At 38.6% G+C, this 26,083-nt stretch overlaps 1 long non-coding RNA gene across 2 annotated transcripts in view; it reads left to right on the forward strand.

The window, feature by feature from the left end:
* Positions 1 to 881: 881 nt before the first annotated feature.
* LOC124380846 overlaps positions 882 to 26,083 on the forward strand; it is a 119,638-nt gene continuing 94,436 nt past the window's right edge. For both annotated transcript variants that reach the window (XR_006924738.1, XR_006924739.1), the window contains exon 1: positions 882 to 2,728. This is a non-coding gene — a long non-coding RNA (uncharacterized LOC124380846). The remainder of the gene's footprint in view (positions 2,729 to 26,083) is intronic.

Here is a 26,083-nt window from a genome sequence, read left to right on the forward strand (position 1 = left end):
ATGTTATTACATTTATTATTATTATTATTATTATTATTATTATTATTATTATTATTACTGTTATTGTTATTACTGTTGTTGTTGATGTTGTTGTTGTTGTTGTTGTTATTGTTGTCAACTATGAGGGAACACATATAGTGTTCATCAACATATAAAACAAAAAAAAGTAAATAAAGACTATAATTAACAAATTTTATTTCAAATATGTACAAGCAGAGCTTTAATTATAAACTTTCAAAAGTCTCCAACTGCAGTACAAAAATTTACCTACACATAATCTCTCAAACAAATGATGGTGATTGACCAGGGGTTGATAAATTACTAATAAATGCAGCAAAGATAATGTAATAGACTATTGACAATGTTTCAAATAAAATTATTCAACTAAAAGTGGAAGCATCCAACTGAAAAAAAGGGTATTACGATCAAAGTAAAAAATGTATATATGGAAAAATTTAATCATATTCATATCATAATGTTATATTTAAGTTAATGTTATTTTTAATTACACTAAAAGTATTTTTTCAGCCACAATTGATTCTTCCCGTATCTTTTACGACAAAGTTGGATACAAATGTCTTTGGACACAGTAGCATTAAATCTGGAGACCCAAACCTTTTCCAGCATGTCACTGTCCCTTGTGCACAATTGAGCTCCATGACGATATGCTTTATATGGGTTGGAGTAGAAGATTTTGGTCTACTATAGAGCTCTGAATTGATCGCCTTTGGGATGAATTGGAAGGCTGACTGCACCCCAGGCCTCCTCATCTCACCTACATCAGTACCTGACTTAACTAACACTCTTATGGCTTAATGAGCACAAATCTCCACAACCACACACCAAAATCTATCGGAACATTTTCCCAGAAGATTGGAGTTTATTATAACAACAAATGTAGAATGGGATGTTCAGAAAGCATATGTAAACAAACTTTTGTCCATAGAATGTATATTAAATTACCCTTTTATACAAATAGTTGCTTTTGAAACATTTATGACAGGTAGATGCAAAGATGCTCATCCTTGAGTTCTACATTAGAGTCTATATTTAGGCAAATTTTTCAGACAGATTTAGAAACCATGAAGATGGATTTAGATTGTAATTAATATAGAAAGCTTGCTATAGTTGCTTAAGGTGACATTTGCCATGGACAGTACAATTAAGTACAATCAAGTGTACCTCAGTGAACAGTTAATAACCTTGTCAATGATAGAATTATAATGAATAGACATTCAGCTTCATCCAGCTTGAGGATGGGTTCCCTTTTTAATCTGGATCCTCTCAAGATTTCTTCCTCATACCATTTTAAGGAGTTTTTTCTTGCCTCTGTTACCAGTGTCTTGTTTATTAGGGATGAACGTATAGGCACTTATGACGCTGAAATTCTATTTCATTCTAAAAACTGCTGTGGTACAATGTATAAAATAAAAAGTGCTATTCAAATAAAATTAAATTGAGTTCATAGCTATAGGGTAGTATTGTTTCCCCACATTGATAAACCTGGTTTCATGCGTCAAATTGAAAACACTGGATGCCAAACTAAGCCTATTTGATTGCTATAAGTCCTCAGCCAAATGAGAGAAGACGAGACCTCTTCGATTTCTAACTCTGAAGGTCCAAATAAAAATTGAATGCATCAAAAATCATTTCTTGTCTTGGAAATATAATACAATATGAGTACAAGAAGTCCGTTCTAATAATGCTCAAGTAGAAATATGCCAAAATAATGTTTAAGTAGAGTATAAAGGACAATCATTTAGGTATTGTGGGGAACAAATTGAAGGGATTAGTCTATAATTGTGGATTTGATTCCGATTTCCTGACAAGATGTTTGGAAGAGAAACAAAACGAAGATGTTCCTGAGAGAATCTGGCAAAAATGCAGCCTCTGAACTTCATCAAGTGTCACTGGAATTGTGTAGTGTAGTTGATCTTTTTGACCATATGCATTTCTCTGTGTGTGTGTGTGTGTGTGTGTGTGTGTGTGTGTGTGTGTGTGTGTGTGTGTGATGGGTCAAATGCATTACAAAGCAGATGCAATCAAAGTTGTGCAAACCACACAATGTGTCTAGAAAAACAATTTCTATAGAAAGTTGGTGTGAGCGTGTTTGTGTTTTACACCACATACACTCCTCCTGTACACAACTATTAGTGGATCAGGTATCCATTTTCACACTGAAATGTTCCTCATGTGGTACTAACCCTTATATCCAATAACAGGCAGGGTCAAAGGAGAAGTCAGAGGTCTCAGGACTTGCAAGTCATCATTCCCATAGGATCTCTGTGTGTGTGTGTGTGTGTGTGTATGTGTGTGTGTATGAATGTCCACAAGGGAGTCACTCTGAGCTATTTGCAGTCTTATCGTGTTGTATGTCTAAAGAGCTGACCAACTTCGCTCCAAGCCAAGCACTGCTAACCTCTAACCCCTGTGTTAAAGCAAAAACAGATGCCTTTAAACTGACTCATATCCGGCCCTTAAATAAACTGCAGAGGAATTTTTCACCCCTCTGCTCTTCACACCCATTTTCATCATCTCACTTCCTTTTTTCTTCTTAATTCAGACTCATTTCGAGTTTTTGTTCAGAAGGTTCATTAATTACACTGACTGTAAGTTCGAGATCCTGTTTTCTGGGTGGAAGAAGGAAGAAAGAAGTTTGGTTATAATATGACCCATGCAGAAGCAGCCTAACAGCACGGCCTGTCAACAGCAGTGTTCTCTTGGCAAGGTCAGTGTGACTCTGTTTACTTTTGAAAAGAGTATTTACCCTTAGGGCTTTTTGAAAGCATCCTGCTAAACTTCATTCAAGAGAAGTAAAGAAAAAGAAAACACACACACACACACACACACACACACAACACACACACAGGAGAAGAAGAGGGATTATGCAAGAACTCTTATAATGCCCGTATTTATATATATATATATATATATATATATATATATATATATATATATATATATATATATATATATATATAAAATAGGATAGTTTATTTAATATTTTATTTTAGATTACATTTTACAGTTTATTATCTTTTTTTTCTTTTTCTTTTTTTTATTATTTTTTAATTTATATTAACTTTTTAGGTTAGTTTCATTTATTCAATAATATTTTATTATTTAAATGTTTTGTCTGTTTTTTTATTATTGAAAACATTTTTAAGTAATTTTTTTGTTTAAGCTTAATTAATATAAGTTCCCTTTTCCCCACCATGTGTTTTAAATTTGTTTGTTTATTTGTTTGTTTATGAAAAACGTGGAATTCAATCAAAAAAAAATGATGGCAACCTTTCTGCCAAACCTGCATTACAATGCCTCACTCACAGAACAAAACTCGAAAAAGAGTCGTTCTAATGATATTATAAGTTTGATAAAAGACAATAATAAACAGCGTTTGAGATGTTGCAGAACTTAAACATACATGAGAAGGATTAAACCATCAATAATCACTATCTGCACGATGGCGTTCTGCTTCTTGCCAGACTAATGATTTATACAGCCTTATATGGGACTGATTCCTATCAGATTGATGAATGTACCAACCAATCATGTTCCCACAAACCCGCAGCATGTACATACACCAATAAGTGATGATGAACGGCCCCCGTCTGGGTTATTTATGTGTCTGCGGGGGCCCGGCGTGGGCCTGAGCTCAGGCCGAGGTTTTCCTCAGTTGTTCCCTGATATCTGGTAGGTGGTCTTTTCCTTCTTGGATTTAAGCTGTTCTCATCTTCTTTTTCATCTTGGAGGTTCTGCTTAAACTTTCTCACACGTCTGATAGCTGTGGAACGGCTGTAGAGAGGCCTCCGGTGCCGTGATTCAGCTCATGTAGCATGACTCTCCTCCATATGCGTTTTACATTCTTAGTTTGGGGGATGTGACATTCACGACACGGGAGTATGAAGCTTGTACAGAAATATGAGAGTTTATCTAAAATGGTGAGAAAAAAATTGATAAATAAAATTAAATGACAAAATAAAAAACATTGATCAATCAGCATTATTGTGCTCTGTTGATGATGGAGCTCAGAGAAGAATTGCGAGACTGGGTAGAGCTGAAGGGAAAGCTACAGTATGGCCAAATCACCACTCTTTACATCTGTGTTTAACAGAAAAGCAATTAAGATCATATGTATAGTATGCCAAACCTTAAAGCAGATGAGCTAGAACAGGGAAAGACCACATTGCACAATAGATTCCACTCCTGTCAACCAAAGGAAAAGCTTATAAATTAATACAATATCTATTTTTATACATTTATATATCTTTGTACAATTATTATCATTATTATTATTATTATTATTATTATTATTATTATTGCCCAAAAGCTTTCTATCCAAATCCTCATGTATATTTTATTTGTGTCGGTTGTTTTATTTTTAATGTTTATATATAAAACCACAGCGAGATTGTGTGCGTTAATGGTAGCCGATCTTACCTCTGCTCTTACCTATTCATTCATTCCAGCTTATCCATCCCGAACATTTTGTAGCTTAGTGCCGAGGTTTATTGGACTGAACTAACGAGCGACGCCTTCTCTTGAACGTTTTTACGACCCGTCTTAGTGCTGTGGAATGGAGAGCAGTGACCCCAGAGCCGCAGGTTTATGAGCTTCCTGTGGGCTTTCGAGCCTCACTTCCTTTGCCCTTCTTCCTCCTGATCATCTCCTCTCCGCATGTTTGAGCAGACTGAGGCAAAGTTTTATAGATGAGCTGATGAGGTAAAGAAAAGGATAGTGGTGGGAGGTTCTTTTTTCCCTACGTTGAGTTAAAAAAATATATATACACTCTTTTGCATCAGCAACAAAGAAGCCAATCTAATAAAAGTTTTCTCCAAAACATACAAAAAAATGAATCGAAACACACACAACAGGTGTTCCTGTCTCATTACAGCAGCCAAAACAGGAAACCGAATAAACCGAACTGCCTTAATTTTAGGGCTCCATCTTGAAAACGGTCGAGCAGACACTGGACTCTTGTGCTTAGGCCTTTCTAAACAAACGTGACAGTTATTGGTCCCTCTCACCCAGAATAAAAACATGAAGCGATTTCCTGTTGTGTCTTGTTTCACAGTAGGAGTGTATTCCCATGCATTTGATAGGGCCATATTAACCATGCACTCTGGAGCTCAGTACATAATTCATCATAAGGTTGAAATTTACAGCTCTCCACTACATTATAAGATGCTCTATATGTGCACACCATTTAATACCTCCTCCTCTACTCCCATGATGCCATTCTTCATAAAGCGCACCACATGTCTGCTTTATGTTTGCTTAGGTCTATCAAGCGTTTCGGCAGAAATGGGCCTTCCCATAACAATAATGGCAGAAGGAGTTTTAAAAGCGCTGCCATATGTGGTTATGGGGGCCCGAGTTACTGGTTTTTGCTTAGCACATGCAATTCACAGCAAAAAATATTAAATATATATACTGTATATGTGTGTGTGTGTGTGTGTGTGTGTGTGTGTGTGTGTGTGTGTGTGTGTGACAGTGAGTTTAAAAGTGAACTAATGATGGTTTCAAGTGTCAATTCGACAGCAGGGATTTCTGCACCTTCCAGCTTTTTAGTGCAATTAAATTCTAACATCTCATTCAGAATTGTCAAAGTTCTTTCAGTACAGAAGCCTACAAGGCCTTATTTTGTTGGTGAGCCAAGAATAAAAAAAAACATTTCAGGCTGACCTCTGACTTTTTAGTCCATGTGTGCATGTGTTCTCACGTATGTTTGCAAGCACATGTGTGCAACAATGTACAAGGCAGCTCATTTCCACCCTTCTAGACTAAGCTTTGCTCCCTTGGCTGAGTCACATACACTCACTCCGGGTGTACTGAAGTGTGACTCTGTGATTAGGGTGAACGTACATAAGCCATGCATGGTCAGGTCTCTCAGACACTCCGGAATGAAAACACGTTAGGACACTAGGGCATTTCCTGACATTCTGTGGCTGTGCTTAAAATGACATGTACTCCTTTTTGAAATGTTTTCATAACTCTGATTAGAGCAGGGCATTGATTTAGGGACAGAGCCTGAATTATTGGCACCTTTCAGGACAATGATAGTGTTTTAACAATTGAAACCAAAAAAAATATTCCTGTAAAACGACAGAAGGATTCAGTGCTGTAAGAAGAATCGTGAAGCAGGAAACGAACTTTAACTTACTGTTCATCACTGCTCTGCACTTCATTAAGAACTTTCTTTCAGCTTCTCCCATTAGGGGTCGCCACAGCGGACCATCCACATGTTTGATTTGGCACAGGTTATCACACTGGATGCCCTTCCTAACCCTCCTCATTTATCTGGGCTTGGGATAACTAAGGCTTGTGCAACCCTAATGGCTGGGGTTGGTTCCCTGACCGGGGATCGAACCCGGGCTGCAGCCTTGAGAGCGCCACATCCTAACCACTAGACCACCAGGGAACATTGCACATCATTAAGAAAACTGCATTAATACCAGTGGTGAACAGTAACGAATAAATCTTATTTTTTACTGTACTTAAGTAGCTTTTTTCGCTTATCTGTACTTTACTGAAGTATTTCTATTTGGGGAGACTTTGAATTTAACTTAATTACTTCAAAGTCAACAATGTTTTGCGAAATTGGACGTTCCATTTTATTATGGATAAACTTAACTGGTCAAACATCTAATGTAAGTCTGAAAATCTAAAAATAAAATACAGGATGCCCATAATCCACAAGTTTATAATCTCACTTATTTTATGTGCAATTAAGATTATATAAAGTTTTGTATGTAACAAAAAGGACCAATTGTATTCAAAATAGTAGAAAATCCCAGAAATATTTTCACTGACAAAATATTTCCTGGAAAATTTCCAGTTAAAGTACATAGCTTTAATTAAAATACAATAATCATTATTTCAATAAAAGTGTTTCACCAAGCTGAAAGTTGTAACATTTGTGTTATCTGTGTGGGAGAAGAGAACTGTGTGTTATATAATTTTATATAAATGTGCTTTTTTTATTATTATTATTGCCATATAGGATAAATCTGAATTTATGTAAAGCTCCAACTGGCAGATAGGTAATATATCCTGCTGTTATAATGAGCTCTGGCACAAAACCCGGCAAGTTTTAACACTCAGGCTCTGCTTTTGTTTTTACTAATTCCTGCTATTCATCAATCTAAGCTATGTTTATCCTCTACTGGCCATCAGCTGAAATTAATTAGCTGGCATCAGTGTGGGAGTGAGGGGGGAGAAAAGCGGTGTGAATCTGGACTTTCAAAAATGCTGATTCCGGTGTCTGCAAGTTCTCACAATGTTCAAGAGGATGTGAAAGCATCTCTCCCGAACCAGCAGTCATTACTCAGAGCTGCTGTCAGCATTCATTCTGACACACCGGGGGAACGTCTGCCTGAGTCAGAATAATGTGGACTTAAACTTGATTAATTCTGACTATTCATTACACTTGATTAAAGTAAAAAAAAATAAGCAGCATAATATTATAAGAAAATAATCAACAGTGGGGAAGAGTGATAATCTTACTACCTCATGTCATCATTTTACATTTACAGCATTTGGCAGACATTCTCATCCAGAGCGACTTTTTATCTCATTCATACAACTGAACAGCTATGGAGTTATAGCCTTGCTCAAGAGCCCAGAAGACGCATCTTGGTGTGGCTGGGATTTGAACTCACAACCTTTAAAACCAATTTCCAATGCCTTAACACTAAGCTACCACCTCTATCATGCTTCAGTGTGTTTTTTTTCCTCCTATACCACTGTTATTTGCATTTATTATTGATTATTTAACCTAAAATGAATTGTATTATATGCAATATTGCTGAACATCTGTCAAATGAGCCATCATTACACATATGCTTTATTAAAACAGCTATAAATAGTAATTTTCCTCACCAGACTCTCTTCCTTTTCTTTTCCTTTCCTTTTCGCCAATGAGCCAAAAAACATGCAGCTTGTCATCTTTCAAGAATCCAGAAATCGCAAAAGTTCTCTCTTGTGATAATACTCACATGTGGGAAAGCTTGACAGCAGAGATTCAGTCCAAAAATCCTAATCTTCTTACAGAAATCTGTACCAACATTTACACACTTTTTTTATCCATTTACAATGCATGTCATCCTTCATGCAAGTTGCAGAGTAAGTATTGTCTGCTGTTATAAAAATGAATCCACCTTTTCTAGCTATTCAGAATCGACCATTCAACATTGTATACACCTGTAAACATGCACACACACAGGCAATGGTAGCAAGTGGTTGTCCACATGGTGGAGGTCAAACATTGTCATCACCATCTCCAGCTCTGCTGTGATTTACTCCACCTTGGCTGTGTCTGTTTTTATTGGGCTGAGATCACTGGGAATCTGGACAGTTTCAGTGAGCAGAACGCTGTTAAACAGTCAGCAGACTGACCTCCTCACCCCCTAGAACCTCTGCAGAAGGTCTGAGAGTGTGTATAGTTGTGTGTGCTACACAAGTGCATGAACTAGTACTGTTCCTGTATCAGTGTGTGAGTTTAAAAAGAATTTATCTGACCAGCATCATGGAGATGTGAGTGGCATAAACAGATTATGGCGATGAAATTTATTACCGCGGTTTACATTTGACAACCAAAAAAAACCCTGTAAAGAGATGTGGAAATGTCGCTCTGCTTCTCTCAGCCTTTATAATGTCTTGATATAATATATTGTGTTTGCTCTTCAACTATTTTATTTTAATTCCCTTCATCATCACAGGGCCTCTCTACATGTAAACTGGAGTCTTGTATTACCTTCCACTTGTTGAGTCGATCACTAATCGTGTTTAGTTTCATTTGGACGTCTGTATAATTGCAGCTGTGGTCATAAATGTTTAGTCAGTGGGTTAAAAGAAATGCTCAGGGGGCAAAACTAGCAATTTGCAAACTATGATCCAGGTCACTGAAAGCTTCTTGCGATGGTCTAATTCTATGGGAATATTATTGTAGCATCTCCTCAACTAATGTTTTTATTTTTCCTTGATACTATAATTCAATATACATTAGCTCTTTATTTATAGTAGGGTTTCATGTGAACTTTTTGCTGAAGGATACTGCTGTTCTGAAATTCCTGTGTTATATCTCATTTTATATATATATATATATATATATATATATATACAGCAATACAATATTAAATAGATTTTCCCTGCATGGAAATGTTTATAATCGGGCAACTTTCTGACAGGAAAATACAGTCCTTTATCCTTCTGGACAAGTGAATGTCTCCCACACAGTAGATGCAGGAAATAGGAGACAGGGCCCACAAACATACATTTTCCTAATGGACAATCTGGAAATCTTACAGTAGTATACTGGCAGTCTGGTTTAATCCACAGTCAGCACAACACAAATAGGCCAGGGTCAGAATCCAAGAACATGGAGATTCTTAACAGTAACATGCTATCATAGTGATAGACAGAACCAGCATGGGTTAAATAGACAAGCCATTTCAGGGTGATCAGTAAACAGGTGAACACAGCGGGTACCAGAGCAATGACAGGATAGGGGCGGAGACAGGGGCGAAACCAAAACAATGGCACGTGTCAAAACAAACAAAAACACGTGGAGGATGAATGACAATCACAAGCAGTGCTCATTTGTGCCGTTTGGGGATTCATGACAGTGTTGATTCGATCAAGTGACTACATTACATTTACAGATTTTGGCAGACGCCCTTCTCCAGTGCGATTTACAATTATCTCAGTTATACAGCTGAGCAATTGAAGGTTAAGGGCCTTGCTCAAGGACTCAGCAGTGGCAGATTGTTGGTGCTGGGATTTGAAACCACGAGCAATCAGACCCATGACCTATCGAAAGTCTATCATCTTATTCACTAAGATATCACTTCCCCACTCTGTTTACACAGCTTCATGGCACAGTGATATTTGTTTTGGGATGAGATGATTATCAAATATTAGCAACCTCACTGCACAATCGACAAATTGACAAAGTTTAATAATAAGTCAAGCATTTACATTATATGCTCTTATCCAGAGCAATTTACAAATATCTCATTCCTACAACTGTGCAGTTGAGGATTAAAGGCCTTGCTCAAGGCCCAGCAGTGGCAGCTTGGAAGGTGCCTGGGATTTGAACTCATAACCCCTTGATCAGCTGGCCAACAGCTTAACCATTGACCTAGCACCCCCTTATCACAGACAGAGACTGATATGGATGATGCTGGTCATTTAAGTGACTCATTTCCCAATGTATAATTTTTGACAATTTGTTAGTAATATTTTTAATTCTTTAATAGATTAGGTTCTCAATGTAAAGGTAGACATGGCTTTGGAATCTGTTAATGCAACTGGAATATTTAAATGCATGTTCACTTTTGAGATAAATCTGTCTGAATTTGTGCGTTAATATATCGATACATGTAGATCTAAAAACTTTTCAAATCTGCACATATCCAATTTAAAATGAGCAGGGTTTTAGGTTCAGATGGACTCATGGTAAGTAGTACTTTAAAAAGTTTTTTTTTTTTTCCATTTCCAACAGTGTTTGCTATAGAGAAATCTTCAGTCCCGCTGCATCTCTTTCTCTTTTCCCCTCTTTCTTTATCTCTATCGCAATTTTTTTCCCTGTTATCTTTTAGAGAAGAATAAAGCATGATCTTAGCCTCAGTTTGATCTCTGCACTCTGAGCAGATAGTTTAGCACAGAATTAATATTCCCTGCTACTTTGATGTCAGAAGCATGCTTTGCAAGTAAACAACCAACAAAAAAAAAACAGGGGACGATGGGGATGTGTAAGCTCAAAGAGAGAAAGACAGTAGTGAATGAAAAGAAAGGGGGTAAAAGCAGAATAGAAGGGATAGAAAAAGATGGCAGAAATGTGATGGATTCCCTCTTGGCAAGCGGCAGCCAGATGTATAATCTGGCATGTGAGCCAGCGCCCTCTCTCTATTCGCCCACCCCCCCGTTGGCAAGACATGTGACGCCCAAAACGGCTGGCCGTGTTTGCACAAGCATGTCACCGTGGCTACCGCAGAAGGAGGGTTGGAAGGGAGGTCAAAACAGTCTTCACTTTATTGGCCCCTTTGATGGAGTTGCTGGCCCCGAACATTAAAACAATCACTCAAACACAGCTGACCCCCTTGCAGCCAATCGATTGGCTGCGTGGAGAAAAAAGAGGAGGGGGAGCGAGAGCGAAAACAAATGGGGCACGTTATTGCTGGCAGAGTGCAGCTTAGGCGTGATCCAGAGGAAGGTGCCAAAGGTGAGAGACGTCTTGTGGGCGAGAGAGCGCCCTTAATCTGTTCCAGACGAGGCCACGGAGAGCTCTTTCCCCCTTCTGCAATAATGACATTAGAGTAAAATGGATCCCACATATCTGACAGCAACACATTTTTGCCCTGAAGGAGAATCCCAGGCTAATTGTAATGTGCCAGAAGAGAAGAGGAGGAGCAGACATCTGAAGAGCCTACCTACAGCATGAAGAGCTTCTTTATGCGGGAATGTGGAAGAGAGCTGTTTTTGTTAGTGTTCTTTTTTTTCTCATCAGACAGAGCAGGGGCTAAAAGAAGGACTGTGCCAGCCTAATTGTCTATGTGTCTGTGTTTTCACCAAAAGATATGCAGGGTTTTTTCTAGGTCTATGTAAAGGCTTCTTTGTACCTAAAAATATTGACCTATATGGAAATAATATGGGTCAGAATTTAGAAGGGGTTGTGTATGTGTCAACTCTACATGTATACACACTTTGCATATGCCCTTAATTTCTGAGGCCAGTGCTAAATTAGGATTGTTAGACTACCACTTTATACTTCCCTAATCTTGCTTTCTCAGGAGGCTAAATAATTTGGCTGAAATGATTAGGTCTAGTCACTGCTGACTACTTAGTGTGCGTTAAAAAGTACAGCATCACCAGGATGAGAAGGGGAACTTCCCTAGTATTGATCTTTTGGCTGAAAACTTTTGGTGCTGCCAATCCGGCTGAATTTAGCATCTTAATTAGGCCTTCTAGGATGGCTGTTCTACACTTACAGAGGCAGGGGAAATAGACAAATATTAATTCTGACAAACTCAGGGTCAAAATGTCCAAAAAAGTTGTCAAAAGGAAGTGTCAGTATGTTAGTTGTGAGTCTTAGCGGTTCATCTCAGTGCATAGTTGAGCATTCTTTCGTCATTATATGTGCAGACTTGATATACTGCTGCAACTGAATTCTGGCAAACAGCCACAATTAGCATAATTTTTTTTGCCTATTAGACTTTTTTCTCAAACAAATAAATATTTACATAAACCACTTTAGAAATAGTTACACAACTTGACAGATACCTTTAACCAGAGCAACTGACAATTATCTCATTTATGTATACAACTGACCAGCTCAGAAAACAAGGGCCCAGCCATTGTAGTTTGGTAGAGCTCAGGACCCTCATGAATCCAACCATCTAACTACTGAGCTACTACATCACATTTACTTCCAAATACAATTGTATGTTTACAAGTAATTACCACGTGTAAAGATTTCACAAAGTGGCTGCATTGACCACTAGTGACTACTAACTTGATCCTTTCTCAAGTCATAGCAAATTAGGTGTGTTGCAGTAAAGTGAAAAAAATCAATTTCGCTTGATTGATTTTATATTTAAAAACATTTAAGATCCCTAATCTAAACAGCTGAGCAGTTGAGGTTTAAGGACCTTGTTCAAGGGTCTAGCAGTGGCAGCTTGGTGGTGGTTGGATTTGAACCCACAACCTTCTAACATCTTACCCACTTAACTATCACTTCGCTTTCCAGGGCTGTGTTCCAGGGCAGTTCATTTTTACATCTTTACATCTTAACATTAAATTATAAATGAATCTGGAGCCTACTTAGCATGGAGACATTTAATTTGAATCTACATCCAAACATATGTAAAGCCATTTGCCGCAATGTCCACTGCTAAGCACTATATAAATTAAATTGATCTTGAGCAAAATGATTTCCTCATTGCATGTGATCGTCTCTGTTGCTATAGTTCTGGATTTACATTTTAACTACTTGATTTTATAAGTCAATAGTCTACTCTTGTCATAGCTAAATGTATCTAGCTAGCAATAAAACTAGCCATAAATGTGTTACTGTAGATGTTTGCTAACTAGCTGTTTAGTCCATTTCAATGAGGCTAACAAGTGGAAGCGAGAAAACACTTTTGCCAAATGATTGATAGTAAAGTGTTTTTTGTGTGTCTATTTTACAAAACATGGGTTATAGATGCCAGTTATGGTTTAGTTTGTAAATAATAGCTGTCAAATTATCCATGATGATTGGACATCACACACACACACACACACACGCATGCATGCACCCACACACACACACACACACACACACACACACACACACACATTATTGAGATTGTACTGCAATAAATGTGTGAGTAGAATTAGATTTTATTCACAAACTGTGTGCTGTAGTTTTTCAACAAAATTGGATGGATTCTTTGAAATAATCTTTTCTTTTTTTTCCTCTTTTGCAACCAGATAAAAAAAAAAAAAAACTTATTTCTGTTCCTGTGTTAAGATACAGTATGTGCAACACAGAAACATATTTCACTTCAGGAAAAACTGGAGCTTTAAGAACTCTGTACAAAAGTAGACAATGGAAGTAGAAAAAAAAATTATTCCCACACCACTCTGTAATTACTGTAAGCATACGAGCTTTGTGAAGCACTGTAATTCTTTAAGTGTGCACCATTTTCTGAATTCCTTCTGTATAGATTAAAAACTAAAATAGCACATTTTTTTGCCTAGACAACTGACCTCAATTTAATTCGAAATGTCATTTTTCTCCAATCATATGTACATGACATACCGGTAGAGAACTGTCAGGCGATACTTGTCATCACTCAGCTGGCATTATGTTCACCTAAACAGGAGAAAAGAGTGGCATTTGTGCGCATGTTAAAACAACGTGTCAACTCCATGTTGTGCCAGATGTCTATCAGCGTTTAGGACCCATGTCAGTTTGGAAAAGAAAAACAAGCAACCCCGGTGCTGCCAAGTGCATGGCATCCATGTAAAACTCAGACACCCACTCATCGACGCACCCTGCCTTCTCTGTCTAGCACACATGTGCGTGTGCATATACACACACACACACACACACATATATATATACACACGCGCACACAAACACACACAGGCTCCTCTAACAGGAGTCACCTGTCAGCTTTATTTACATCGCCTGGGTTTGGCAGAAGAAGCGACAGAGTTAACACAGGTAAGAGAGGGTTTGGACTGGCAGGAATGGGCGAGGTGTCAGAATAACGAATAATTAATATGAATGATGGTGGAGAGTGTGTGTTTACCCAGTTCCGATATATTTCAGCGTGACAGTTCAGGGTTCTCCTAAAAATTTGAGAGGAATATTTTATAGCCGTACAAGTCTGCATTAGCTTCTGTAATCTGTGATGGATTTCGTGGGGCAAAAATGAACAGAAGGAATTTCTTTATCCTAAAGACACGTTATTGCGCCATTGCTTTAAACGCTAACAACGTAAATCTTCATTTTCTAAACTTTTTTTGTATTATTCTTTCTTCGACCCTCAAATGATTCCTATTGTTATATGCTGTGACACGCAGCAGTGGGAGGGCTAAACATACACATTTAATCTTTTCCTTTTCTGGAGACTTCCCTGGGTGCTAGTGTTTCGAAAAATGCGAGCGAGCTCTCCTCAGTAAGACGGAGTGCTGAGTGGGAGCAGTCCATTAGAGTGAGTAAGGGGGAAGAAGCCCTGTGTTCATACTAGTATGTGGAAGTCTCATTCTGCCATACTGATAGTTCATCATTCCCCATAGCACTGTCCCAGGCTCGGCCTCGGGAAAACCGAGTTAGCTCGGTTTCTCTCTGTCTCTTTTGCTCTCTCTGGCTTGTTCCCGGTGATGATTATGGATCTCCCACATGGGGAAAGGCGCGTCTGGGCTGGTGCTGTCACCCAGGGCAAGCTTTGTCTCTTTAAAAATAGGCCGGGGGCCTGTCTCTCTCAGTAAAGGTCGGGAGCAGGTGGTGCGAACTCATTGTCAGCTCATCGTTCCTCACCGGAATGGAGCATGTTAGATGTGTGGATCTCCTGAGAAAAGGTAAGGGGGTGGACCTTCCCCCCCACCTTTTTCGATCCCTTCTCAGTGTGAGAAGAAGGAAGGCTTAAAGCTTCTATCAAAAAAAAAAAAACGACTGTACAGAGGGTATCAAATCATCTTTCTTCTTCTTCTTTTTTTTTCACTTCTTTCTGTCCACTTATCTGCTTTTGCCCTCTGCTTTAGTACCTTATGAGTGGTGTCATGCTGACCCAGGATTTTGAACAATTCCTTGTTTTCTGACATGTTAAAAAACCCCACTCTGAACAACTCAACACTCTGAGCATATTATTATATATAATCAGTATGCGATCCTCAGTATTCTTTTAAGTATAAATTAGAGCAACATCATCCCTACATAAAGAGAGTAATGAAGTGGTGCTTTAGCTCTTCAGTCTGTCCAGCTGTCTCACCTATACACATATGGGCTTCGAGTGCTTCAAATTTCATGCCACTGTAAGTGTCAACGTGTCATCTTATAGCTCTCTAACTAACTGTACAGAGTCTTTGCTGTCAATCAGTGTTGTATAGCTCCAGTGCATTCTGGAACTCCGAGGCCACCGAGGTCACCAACTTTTCATTAATATTAATATTTTACAAAACATCCAAATTGGACAAACTCACAGCAGCAGACTTCCAGCACACTTCTTACAACAACCAATACAACATCAACCAACACGTTATCAGCACTATAATCTATACTATAATACTGTATACTGTACAAACATGGTTAATGCTTCAGCTGGCAATTTTATATTAATGTTTCCTTCTTCACAGGAGGAAGTAACTGATGCTTAGACCTCACCAGAGGTGGCAAAAGTACACACACTTTTTTTCAAAACTTCACTCAGAAGTACAGACACTCATGTTTTAAAAGACGTTTTCACTCAAGTTAAAGTAAAGAAGTTTGTGCTCTTGCATGTACTTAAGTAAGAAATAGCCATTACTACTACCTGTTTCAGTGCCATGCTGTTAAATGGATCTCACATCATATTAACATATCAATATAAAAGAATTTCACATTTTTTCATCTAATCAATGCATCCAGGCTAAAAACCACCAAATAAAACACAAGTAGAGAAAAGATGATGATGATCAGGTGATCAGGAATGTCTCTTTTCTCAGTCATGTTTACATCGCTGACTCCCTCTGTCTCATCCATGTTAGCCTCATACTTCTTGTTGCCTTCTGACTTGCCCATTGTTAGCTTCGTAAGCTAGCCTACGTCTGTGGGGTGTGATAGCCAGGAAATGATACATCAGTGGTTGGTTAAAAAAGCTGTGCAAGAAATATGTTGATGGGCTAAAAACAGTGTTGCAATGAAAAAAAAAATCATGTCACCAAATAGTAACGAGGAATGAGTCTGGTTTGAAAATGTCAGAAAGTTCAGATATTTGTGTACAAAATGTTATGAGTGAAAGTAAAAAGTTGTCTGAAAAATTTATAGTGAAGTAAAGTATTGATACCAGAAAAATCTACTTAAGTACAGTGTCGAAGTATGATGTGCAGTTACTGTATGCATGCATGTCAATGTTTCATATTTTCTTGATCATCTAGCAAACGTGATGCATAAAAAGCAACAGGATCCATCTTGCAGCTTTAATACAGATTTCATCTTTCCAGATGACTGGATTATTAATCATTGGATGCTGCTGAATGTTTAATTCCCATGAACTTGCCTGCTGATTTCTTTTATGTAAGGCTTCATTCATGGCGCTCTTCGGGCACAGGCCGTGGAATGTCTGACGGAGGAGTCCTCTGTTGTGGCATTGTCCGTGTCTTTGACCAAGCTTTCAGATGACACAATACGACATCATTGTCATTTTTCATCTCTTACTTTATCGTTGTTGTTCATCTTCGCGCCTTATTGAAATTCACGTCTCTATCTACTTTATCTCATCAATCAGTAGCGGCAGAACATGCAGTCCATGCTCTTCTGATGTGCTCTGGGTTTCTGGAGCAATGACCACATATATATCACAGAGTGCCCAGTAAGATTAAGCGCAAGTATTCAGGATTTAAAACTACTGAAGCACATCAGAGTAAAAATATCTCATATAAATCGCTATCCTTTAGAAAAAAATCATGGGATTTGAAATAGTTTTTGCCACTTTAACAAATATTTTTATTTTCCTTGGGTTTTTTTAGCAATTGAGATACAATTTCAACCTAAGTTTAATTACCAGTGCTGGATGTGTATCAGCTGTTACTGAGTCAATAGAAGCAAAAGATTTAGATTTAAGATTAGCTTTGAAATGATGATTATACAAAATTATATTTTTCCATAAATATTTAATCAGACAAAATTGACTTTTGCATACAGTGATCTCATTGTTTAGCATCTCTTTTATGGAAAATAAAGTAAGATTTCAAGGTAGAAATCATAACCAGGGAAGAGGTTCTTGTCTGGGTAAATTTTATAGAAAAATATTTTTTGTATTTTATTTGAAATATTATTGAAATAATTCAAATTTAATATTTACAATATTTTTACATTTAAAATTGCACAATGTCTGTGATCTAAAAGTAATGAAAATGTTTGTTTTTTAACTCAATCACTGAAAACTGTTTCATGTACTTTTGTGAATCTCTGAAATGATGGCCTGTGTAAACAGCTGATCAGCACACTGCTTTTGTTTAACCTATTTTTCTCAAGGCAGAATACATCTTTTGTGAGATAATACTGTAATAAGACAATCAGTCAGCATTTGTTTCCGCATCACATAGCCCTTTGAGCATGTGTCATTGAGCTGAAAGAAATTTCAGGTCCGGTTCTTATTGGAATGATAAGAAAGTCTTCAGTAAATAAGACAGGGACGTCAATGACCCAAGCAAGATGTCAATATCCTGTTAGGACGACGGCCTTGATGCTAGCCGAGCCTTCTCAATATAAATAAGTATGCGTCGATATGGTTAAACACACCTAAGCGTCCTGCTCTGATTGACTTTGGCGGACTGACAGATGCAGTCAATCAGGGAAGTTTTTTTTCGTTGTTGTGGTAGTGCTCATAATCATACTAGTGACACAAGCTTAAAAAGAAAATATAGGCTATAGGAATATAATAAGGAAACTGTGTTTACAATAGCTGCTTATTTATTCATTTTTCCACCATTATTTATTTACAATATTAAAACTTTAAATATTACATGATCTACTTGTACATCTACATGATTTTACTTTTTTTTGTTTGTTTACAAGCCCAAGCATCAGCAGCACTGATTGAGTACATGTATGAAAATGTGTCTCAAATAGCAAATGTTTCCATGCTCTGTAAAAGAAACTTTCCACCACAAAAATGCCAGGGTTTCCAGGCTCCCATGATGTTGCTCCCATGGTTTTTGCATTTGTGTGTGTGTGATAAAGAGAAAAAAAAGAAATCTGATGCAATGGGGAGGGCGGAGTCTTTTGACCTGTCATTTTCTTTTTGTGCTGTTAACAATGGAATCACAAACAGATGGATGTTATTTTGACCTCGTGTGTCCATTACACAGGCACACATACGCATGCACGCACACACTCTCACACACTCAAGAGGACCATGCTGAGTGTGTTGTGTTATCAGCTTCCATAATAAACTTGTTCAGCAGTGACAGGTGACTCAGCCTCTTTCACTTTAGCTCAAATACTTTAAACTTGTTAAGTGCGAAGCTTTAATTTTAAACAACACACATTCAATCCAAATCCTTTGTCAGAATTGTTTTACTTTAAATACTACACCTGACTGTTCATTCAGTAACAGAAATGTCTGGCTTTTTTGCAAAAAAAATTTTATATACTAAAATGAGCACTGCACATTATCTATATTATGTGTCTGTGTGTGCGGGGTGTGTGTGCAGGGTGTGTGTGGTAGGCTACATTGCATCTCTTGATCTTCCAGCTGTCCTAACATGGAGCTGTATTGACTGTAAACACAGCTGTGGGTCAGAGGCCCAGGATGGTCAGATTCAGGGTCAATGAGTGGAAGAAAAGAGATGGAGAAAGAGAGAGAGTAAAACCAGATAGATAATCTTCTTTTAGCGCATGTCAAGGGTGTCGAGTGTGTTCTTTTAATAACCATCTAGTGACTAAAATCTGGTTCAGAGTGCATACTTTTACTTTCCAGCACATTCAGAGTACCTGATCAAAAGTATATATATATAAATATATAAATATATATATATATATATATATATATATATATATATATAATGAATTGAATGGTTTTAAAATGTGGGTGTGGATTTGCTTTCAATATAAAAATTAAAATGTGACTTCCGTTTTTAATTCTGTATAGAGTATAAGTTGTATAAGAATGTTTTATGACCCCTTGACTACATTTATTTAATTATTTAAACATTTTGTACCGCAGATTAATTTTACATTATTTGGACAGTTTTTTGAGGCTTCGGTTGAAAAGTTCTGAGCCTTTTCCCTTATACAAAGAGAAATGCACGGAAAAATGTTGTGTGCTTTGAAATATTTTGGTGGGTGTGTGTGTGAAAACGAGGGCCGGCTGAGATACACGAAGCCCTGCTGATGGTAGTCCGAGTCCCCAGAGGAGCGATCAGTCACAGCTGCTTCAAGCGGGCCAGGGCCAGCCCAGGGGTCAAACCCCAATGCTGGGGCCCAGCAAGGGTCAGGGGTCGACCATGGGAGCCTTGGCTGTGTGAAAGGTTAGGTGTCTCCCTGACACCTTAGTGCATTGGGCTAGAGATCTTTTCAAAGCTCGTAGATTTATAGATACTGATATCGAACCCCAGCCACAAACTCCACAGCTACCACAGAGGCAGATGTTCTGAACGGTTTGTTCATAAAGCCCACAAACTGGACGATAAATAACACAGACAGATAAGCAGAGCGGGGGGGGCGATATTTGTTACTAAACATGCACCTCTTCATAGCAACGAGACCTTTTTACACAAGATACCATCCAGACATGTGGAAGGTCACCGGGCCCCCCTCTAGGGTATGTCAAAATTGTGTGTGTGCGCGACGAGGAAGGAGAGAGCAAACTCGAAGTGAAGAACAGATGGAGTTTGTGAGAGTGAGAATGTGAGAGAGAGTGTGAGAGAGCAAGAGAACAGAGGGAGGAAAAAAAAAGACAAAAAGAAATAATCAAATTAGCTCGCAAACGGAACTGGAGATGCTGCAGTGAGTAGTATCCTGCTGCGTGTTAGTTTCCCGTGAGAACGGGCGACGGGTCCGTAGCACACACAGACACACACACACACACACATAGACACAGACACAGTCAGTTCAAACATATTTACCCCTCGTTGGAAGGTACAAATTAAATTAGCCCCTCTACAAAGCCAGGATGCTTGCCCCTTCTGTTCTGATGTCATGGTACTGGGGTCCATGGGGCAGGGGGGCTATGGCACACTGTCCTCAGTACATTTATCTTAGAGCCCATTCATCTTTACACGCACATACACATACACACACACACACACACACACACACACACACACACACGATACAGGATGAAAGAGCTGCCATGACCCACAACTTCCTCTAGTACTGAGAGCAGAGACAAGGCCAAGGTCGGAATTTTAGTTTGGGTACCTGGTGATATGTCAGCTAATGAAACTAGGTCTAGATGTCTAGGGCAAGTGTTAGAGATGATTCACAGTGCTAAAAATCAAGATTTATATGACTAGCTGCCACAACACAGGCCAAGCTGGTCATACTGGTAAACTGGTATTAGCTTTTCAGCTGCAAATGTAAACATCTCAGACAACAATGAGAGAATCTTAATCATATATCAATTCAGTTAAAGAATACAGAGCAGACAAATAAACGAGCAGCCGACAAAGAAAAGCTCAGGGTGTGTTTTGGCAGCTGCAAGCAGGATATGGCTTTTCTTCAATGCCATGAGACTAATCTATGTTTAGTGTAAAGACAGGCATACAGTTGTAGTGAGGTCACTTGATAGAACTTACTTTTTTACACACAATTCTTTGGTCTGACATGTGCCACAGATACATTTGTAACTGTTCTATATTGTATTGTATATTGATGAATCAAACTTTAAAGGCCTTTCCAGAAATCAAATATGGCATTCTTTAACTCTCTATGTACAGCTCAGTACATTCCCAAGGTCTCTTTTTCATTTTTCTTTCTTTTTTTTCAAGAATACCTCATCATTTCTGGGATGATGAATATATTTATTTTTATGGCTGAGAAAAGCGAACATTGTTCCCAAGAACTCAGCGATTCTCTTTCATAATTAAAGTTATAATACACACTCAGGCATTTGGCAACTCTGTCTCTGCAGAGATGGGTTGCAGCTTTGGGACTTGGGTTATGCTGCTCATCAGAGTGTGTGTGTGGTTGTGTGTGTGTGTGTGTGTGTGTGTGTGTGTGTGTGTGTGCGTGCATGTGAGAGAGCGAGCAAGCGAGAGAGAGAGAGAGAGAGAGAGAGAGAGAGAGAGAGATCAGCTCATACACATAACCTCGTCTTTCCACCTGGAGATGATTCAACATTCCTCCTCCCTGATTCGCTCTCTTTTCTTCCCCCTGTCTTTTTTTCCTAATATGAAACCTTGGTGGATCATAACTGCTTCCAGACAGTGCACAAGGACAGAAGGGGGGAAAAAAAAGCTTTACCCTGAGACATCTCCCCTCTGCCTTTTTACAGCGCCTGCATCTGCTTCCAATGACAGCACCCTCAGCTTCGAACCTGTGTCCCCTAACATCACTGCTTCTGCTCCACATCAAATTGACGCTCGTATTACGCCTGCTGGATGTGTTTGGATTCATTTGATTATCAGGATTGAACACCTAGCTTGTTCTGTGTTTGCTGATAAAGGCTTTTTTTTTCAATCCAAATTGTATCATTATGAATAGAACAGCTATATCATAACTTATTATTAACTCATTTGTAACAAGACTCCAAAAAACGTAGTTCTTGAAACGTGATCTAAATTCATTTCAACTGCATTTGTCAGAACATATATTAGTTTTTCTCTATTACAAAATTTTATCTCAATTTGAATTAGTAGCATAAATCTGTTTCAATCTATTCATCAAATGAACTAGAATCAGGATCGATTACAATGCTTTGGTTCTTCTAAACGATTCTTGTCCCTTTCTATACTATTTCATCACTCTCTCTTTCATCACTCTCCGTCTGCTCGAAAAAGAAAAAAAAACTCCATTCCCACTGGGAATATCAAAATATCAACTTTTATTAAAGCCCTAGTCTAACAGGAAATGCCTTATTCACATAAAGCAGTCATGTTTATCGTGTCAGATGAGAAAATGGGAAGCGCTGGTGTATTGCATTGGAAAAGCAGGCTTCCGGCCATGTGAGAACGGGTTGTGTTATTGTCTCCTGTTCCCCAAAGAGGTGGGAACATGCAAACAAACAATTCACTGGAGATCCTTCACTCTTTCTTTCTCTCTGGGAATAAAGAGAAAGGGAATAGAAGTGGGCTAACCGGAAGGCTAGTATGTCAGGGTAAGATTGAAGCTACCACAGTTTGTTTTTCTCTCTCTCTCTTTCTCTCTCTCTCTCTCTTTTTTTTCTTTCCACCCCTGACTTTATCATCCAGCTGTTACAAAAGACTAGTCACGGCTCTGCCTGCTGGACATGTAAACAATACCATTGTTTACTGTTTTTGTTTATTAAGGCAAAACGAGATTAGTCGTTAGTGGTTTCCTCTCAGCCTGAAGGAGGGAAAGAGCTGCCACTCAAATGCTAACTCCCCCTTCACACACACACACACACACACACACACACACACACACACACACACACACACACACACACACACTCTCACACACTCCCTCCACAATTCAGGCTGTCACACCCCTGTCAACTCCAATAACAGAGCCCTACCTGAAATATGCAGATGGATCTCTTTGTGGCGTTCGGACCCTGGACAGGAGCTCTTTCTTTGGGACCCTAACCATTCTAACAGAGGCCTCGGGGCTCTGACTCTCCTAGGGTCATAGCCTTTCACCTTTTGGGGCTTGACTTCTGCCACCCTTGCCTGACAAATCACCCCCAACACACACACACATACACTCAAACACGTGCATACAATAGGCCGCTTGAATTGCAGCGTGAGAGAGCTGGCTGTACACCAGTAGGTCTACTTACACTCTTTAACACTCTTTTTCACTTTTTTCCCCAAACGGTTGGCAAGTGTTGGGGCAAAAAGAAAAAGAAGGGATGCTAAAGAGAAAAAAGTGGGCAGGAGACAGGGTGAAAGGGGCAAAAAAGGAAAAGAGAGATGTTTGGGTTCTTTCATTTCAGGAGGACTGTGATAAATGGTTGCCCTTTTGCTTGGCTGTGTGCTCCCACCATTTGCTCAGAGCCCTGGATAATGACATGGAGAGAGAAAGAGAAAGAGAGGGAGAGAAAGACAGAAGAGTGCAAACCCCACCAACAACGCTCTTTGTCCAGACTTAGCCTGATCCTAAGCCCTTCTTCTACTTTAAGCAGTAAAGAAACGGGCTTGTTTGTGCGTGTGTGTGTGTGTGTGTGGTGTGTTTGTGTGTACATGCATGTATCTGTAACAAAGGCACAGAAGCGTTGGAGGGAGTGAAGCTGCCAGAGCCCTGCACTGTAACTTTTCTTAGCAGCTTTTTGAGCACATTGTAGCTATGGGGCAAATTTGGTGGTGATGGGGTGAATTTAATTTCAAGACCTTATCCACCCACTGCTTCACAACCTTGGCACTAATAGGCCTGCCTTTGGATGCCTCCTCGCTGTAATATAGCTGGAACATTGCATACAGTGTATGCAATATTCATTTCGATACATTTTGACCTTTCCTGACCAATTCTCCTTTTCTTTTTTGGCTTAAAAATCTTCCGCCATGCATTCATACAGTAAAAATGTGCAAGAATTAAAAATATATATATATCCTTTACTTGCGAATATTTGGGTATTGTTAGGACCAAAAGGATAACAAATACAAGCGATATCAGTAGAATCAACCAGACCCCTACAAAAGCAAATAATCCATTTGAGAGCACCACAATCGATTTAATTGGCTTTGAGATGCTCATTTAACAGCACATTTAATAATAAACAAATGTATATAAATAAGAAACTGACAACTTTTGACCAAAAAAAAAAGGAGGGATGAAAGGCCTAACCGAATGCTATTAATGTATGGTTGGTTTAATTGTTTCCAAAGAGCCCCCAGTGGAGGCAGACGAGGACGGGAGGCTAGGATTACATGCCGCTTTAAGCCGTTGCAGTGCAGAAGAAAAAGGAGAAAATTGATTGGCTCTCACTATTCAGAGCATCTCCCCTCCTACCCTTAGCTGAGAAGTCATGGTTGTGCTATATTGTGCTAGGAAGCACGGGGGAAGAAAGTGAAGGTTATGCTCCTTTTTCTTGCCAGATCTTTCTCTCTAATCCCACCCTGGAGGCGTAAGTGAAGCAGCCTCTTCTGTAAGCATGGAGAAAAATACAGCATTTTTTGGTGGGGCTGGTAGCGTTCAAACTGCCTAACTGACACGATGCATTTCTATTAGGGTTGCGATTTCACTGTGTGCCAACGCAGGAGGGGGGAAAGGGGAATGTTTTTTTTTTTTAAACCAGACAGTGCAGAAAGGTTACCAATTTCAAATCCTGAAGTGTTCATAACCTACAGGAGTACATGGGTCTGTTTTTCTCATTACGCCACCTCACATTGTCCCAACAATGAACTTGTTAACCATCAGACTTTCAACGTATCAGACTTTGTAAGACTAATTTCTCTCTACCAATATTTAAGTCCAAGAACTTCCATTGACTTTGAAGCATAAAATAGTAGCCAGGTAGAGATAACAAGTAGCTTGGTGGTTTAACGATAGATAATTAACACTAGGATATTAGATAAAAAATAAAGTTAGTTTAAAAATGGTTTATATTTGTATCAAAGCACACATTAGTCACAAAAACATAAAAAAAAAACTGAGTTCTACATATCCTGATTCAATCTAATAGTCTAATCTACTTGCATTTACCCAGAGGTTAGTCTCAATATAGTTCAACTTTTATAATCCAATTATACTAGCAGCTAGGATAAAGCTAACCAAAAAGCACTGAATGAATCATGTTCCATCTTCGAAGGCGTATCCAATCAAATCGACTTTATTTCGCATTTTTAATCACACTTACTGAAGCTATGAATGCTGCATTTGTGCTGTGGTACTATGCAAGTGGTAATTTGCAAGTTGTAATTGCATCATTTCCTACATCAACACATTTTTTGTGGTAAAAACACACGAACGCTGCCACAAAAATTCACTGTCAGAGTATGTAAAACTCCTGGTAAGCTACTTTCACAGTTCCAGGTCTGAGTGGCTGTTAACGCTGTTAGCACTGAAGCTGACAATAGCAAGCAGCTTAGCTTACTAGCCATTTAACATGATAACTCTTATGTTGATGATTGCCTTCTCATAACAGTGATTAGTACTGTGTGTATATTAACTGATCCAAAACAAATACTGCTTTAAATCCCACCACTGTTCACAATGTGGGCAGACATGTTGGATTTGCATCAACAGGCAAGGAACTGGTAGTGGAGATGACTACACCAAATTTGAGATTTCAGAATCAGAATCAGAAATAGCTTTATTACCAAATATGCTTACACACACAAGGAATTTGCATTGGCGTCTGGAGCTTCCAGTGCAGGAGATGTACAGACATAATGTAACAAAATATTAAACCAGACATTTAAATAATGCAATATATACAGAGTAAGAATATTGTTTAAATGAATGTTCAGATGCATTGCCCAGAATTGCTCAAACATTGCTTGCAGGTTTTACAGGCAAAGAACCCAGACATATATCAATACATAATCACCTTGAAAATCATTATAATAAAAACAAGGAGAGGGGCAAGTATGTGACTAAAAGGCCACCTCGGATTCAACCTAACAAAGATGGATTACTTTGCATTGTAGAATGCAACGACTGGAAATTCAAGCAAAATATTTTATATAGTAGAGATACTTCCCTTTTCTCTCATTCACTCTTTACTCGCTCTGCACAGCATAAATACTTAGCTTTCAAAATAAACAT

Source organism: Silurus meridionalis, chromosome 27 (genome assembly GCF_014805685.1).
Source record: "Silurus meridionalis isolate SWU-2019-XX chromosome 27, ASM1480568v1, whole genome shotgun sequence".
NCBI classification, from domain to species: domain Eukaryota; kingdom Metazoa; phylum Chordata; class Actinopteri; order Siluriformes; family Siluridae; genus Silurus; species Silurus meridionalis.